Here is a 4,018-nt window from a genome sequence, read left to right as displayed (position 1 = left end):
GCCCTCTTGCTTAGCTGTAGGCTATTGCTGCTCATTTTGAAATGCATTAGCAGCTCAGAAGAGGCCTTAAGGTCTGACGGCATGCGAGATTCATCAATGGCAAATTCTCCCTCTGAAAAATCCAATGACAGAAAAGGGTCCTGGCAGTGTACTGTAAGCTAGTGATTAAAACTATCCAAATATACAACCAGTGACTCATTGTTATTGATCTGGGCCTGAATGGGGTTCATTCCGGGGGCAGCCGCTGGAGGCCCTGGTATCAGACCTGACTATACATACCATGGGTGCACCAGGAACAAGTCACTTAGGTTCTCTGCAATGTGACTGTCTGTCAGTCTAACCATGTGAGCTAGGAATACAGAAGTAAGGGAGCCAGTGGGGGTGCCTGAAGTACCTCCAGGGCTCTGCAGTCCGTGGTCTAACAGACCAGCCGAGAGGACAGCACTGCTGGTGAGCGGTCACGGCTGTTTTCTTACCGCAAACGCAGACTTACTTGGCTCTGGTTTTGTTGTTTTCTGGAACTCAATTGCTGTGTGGCTGGCCTCAAACTCGCAGAAATCCACTTTGCTTCCACCTCAGTGGATCTCAGCCTTCCTAATGGTTCATGCCTGTACTTTGCTATGTGTATGAGTCCTAATGTGAATATCTTCTATTCAGGACATCTGATATGTGACCCCTGGGAAAGGGTCGCTCAACCCCCAAAGGGTCACAGCCCACGCGTTGGGAAACTTTGCTCTTCCTCTCCCTCCAAAGTGCTGGGATTAAAGGTTTCCCATTGGGCCAGGCTAGACATTTGTATGCCATCTAATTTTAATCCTTACAAGTTAGATTCTTTCTACTCATATTATAAATGGGGGGAAAAGAAGCTGAGATTAAACCTCTCAACATCATGACTGTGAAGTCCAGCATAGGGATTTGAACTCAGCAACTCCAGAACCCATGTTGGTGACCCTCAGAGATGCTGCTTTGGAATGGGAATCCCTGTAGACATTTTGGGTGTTTGTGTCTGATTTGCTATCTCCTTCTTCTACATGTCAGGATATCTGGTGGTTTTATTATTAAGATTTTTTTTTCCTGAGACAGGGTTTCTCTGTGTAGCCCTGGCTGTCCTGGAACTCCCTGTGTAGACCAGGCTGGCCTCGAACTCAGAGATCCGCCCGTCTCTATCTCTGCCTCCTCAGTGTCAGGCTACATGAGACCTTGTGTAAGAGAAGAAAAAAAAAGAAAAAGGAAAAAGAAGTTCCTTATGGCCAGCCATTGGATGCTAGGTACTGTGTGATGCTCTGGGGATGAGTGAATGAGATGGCCCCTATACCCCACCACCTTCATGAAGCCTGCTGTCTGTCCAGTCAGGGTGTCAAATTTTGTGAAAAGGGCCAGATAAATATTTCAGGTGTTGTGAACAATATGATGTCTGTCACAACTTCTCAACTGCCATCAAAGTGTCACAGCCAGATGAACATGCCCCCAAGGCTCAGGGACCACTGTGGAAGAGGGAGCAGGAAGCCTGCCAGAGCCAGAGGTTAGGGTAGAGCAAAGCAGAGCCCAGACTTCTGGACATGACAGGACTCCTGCACTAATAAACTCACAGCAGCCAGCGGCTGCCCACACAAGATCAAGCCAGTGATGATTACAGAATAGAGGGGCGTCTCAGCTAGGGTTTCTATTGTTGTGAAGAAACACTATGGCCACTCTTACAAAGGAAAACATTTAATTGGGGGCTGGCTTACAGTTCAGACATTTAGTCCATTTACCATCAGGGTGGGAAGCATGGTGGCGTGCAGGCAGACACCGGGCAGGAGAGGAGCTGAGAGTTCTACTGGATCCTCAGGGAGTAGGAAGAGTGACACTAGGCCTGACTTAAGCATCTGAAGCCTCGAAGTCCACCCCCAGTGACACACTTCCTCCACCAAGGCCACACCTCCTAACAGTGCCACTCCCCATAAGCCTATGCGAACTATTTTCATTCAAACCACCACAAGTGGAGAGGAGTTTACAAGTCCCTGTGGCTGACTGAGGTTCCACTGACAACTGGTGTTTTCTGGGGAGGGTGACTCAGTTTTCTGTAAGGGTGTGGCCCCTGATAAGTCCACCATGCCATGACTATATGTAAGTGGGTTATTGAAAAAAAAAAAAAAACATTTAGTTGCAGATGTGAGATGGATTTAGGAGGGATTGGGGAAGAAATAGGGAGTGAATAGAATCAAAATACATTATATAAAATTTTCAAAAAATTAATAAAATATATTTTAAAATGAACATGGTGTTGTCCTAATAAAACTTGACTTACAAGCAAGTAATTTTCATGTCACAAAATATAAACTATGTTACCATTTAAGATGGCTCCGTAGTTAAGAGCACTTGCAGGGGCTCAGAGTTCAATTCCCAGCACCCATGACAGATGTTCACAACTGCATGTAACGCCCACCAGCTCCGGTGGCTCCGAAGCCCTCTGAGCTCCAAGGCAGCAGCACATGGCAGAGAGACGGGTGTATATAAAAATAGAGAGAGAAACTGGGCAATGATGGTTCACACTTTTAATCCCAGAACTTGGGAAGCAGAGGCAGGAGAATCTCTGTGAGTTCAAGGCCAGCCTGGTCTACCGAGTGAGTTCCAGAACAGCCAAGGCTACACAGAGAAACTGTGTCTTGAAAAGCAAAACAAAACAGTGCATGTGTAAATAAATTATTGTTGGAGAGATGGCTCAGTGGTTAAGAGTATGCACTGCTTTCTCCAAAGGTCCTGGGTTCAATTCCCAGCACACACATGGCAGCTCACAACTGTCTGACACCAAATTCTAGTGTGCAGATGTACATGCAGACAAAATATTCACATACATAAGCTACATAAGTAAATAATTTATGTATAGGCTTGTGGGCAGCATTTATCTTACCTACTAGTCTTCTAGGGCAGGCGTAAAACACAATGACATATTAGAGAATCATATTTACCTCTAAATAAGAAAGTGGTGGAGCCAGTCAATGGTGACACACGCCTTTGATCCCAGCACTAGGGAGGCAGAAGCAGGTGGATCTCTGCCAGTTCAAGGCCGGCCTGGTCTATAGAATGAGTTCCAGGACTGCCAGGGTTACACAGAGAAACACTGTCTTGAAAAACAAAACAAAGCAAACAAACAAAGTGGGGAGTGATTAGTTGAGCAGAGGATTCTGGGATACTGTGTTTTGGTTCTCAGTCTGGTTATGGGTCACATTATTACACCTACAGTCTCATAACCCATCAACTATGGTTAGAATATATGCACTTCTCTGTATGTCAAACTTCAACTAAAAATAACCTTCATTTTTGTTGTTGTTCTTTTGTCTTCTCTCTGTAGACCAGGCTGGCTTCGAACTCACAGATCTGCCCTCCTCTGCCTCCCCAGTGCCACCGCAGCATGGCTAAAAACATTCTTAAAATAGTGTAAAAAATATGAAATACAAAACAGGGGAAACGTCTGGATTATTAAGCTCCTACACAAGGCTTCAACAGACCAGCCTAAAAGTTGAAATGGACTGACTCAGCATGAAGTTCACCAAGCTGTCACCAAGCTGTCACCAAGCTGTCACCTAGCCATTCATCTGGCCCAAGAATTCCAGATTGGAGTCAGGCCAGTCAAGCCAGTTTCCGTTGGTATGACCATGTTCCTACTGCCATTTCCCTCTCACAAAAGAAGTGGCATACTGTTTTGTGAGATCAGGTGCCACTCTGTATACAGCCCAGGCTAGCTTTGTACCTGAATTATGGAATAGAAGATTCAGCTAGGGGCGGGGCGGGGCAGGGCGGGGCAGGGGCAGGGGGCAGAGGGCAGGGGGCAGTTAAAAGGTAGAGCAATTTTGTAAGTCCCTGGGTTCAATCTTCAACAAGAATAAACAAGAATCAGATGTTGTGAGGATGACAGGTTAGTCTTCCAAGAAGGAGAAGGACTCTCAGAGAAGCACTGGGCTTGTCTGGTTAGAGGTGACAATGGGTCCTGCCCTTATTTTAATTATATATTTTTTGTGGTGTGATCGAAACCAGG

The sequence above is a fragment of the Mus caroli genome, chromosome 11 (assembly GCF_900094665.2).
Source record: "Mus caroli chromosome 11, CAROLI_EIJ_v1.1, whole genome shotgun sequence".
NCBI lineage: Eukaryota > Metazoa > Chordata > Mammalia > Rodentia > Muridae > Mus > Mus caroli.
The sequence above is the reverse complement of the archived record's forward strand: the minus strand, read 5'-3'. Positions refer to the sequence as shown.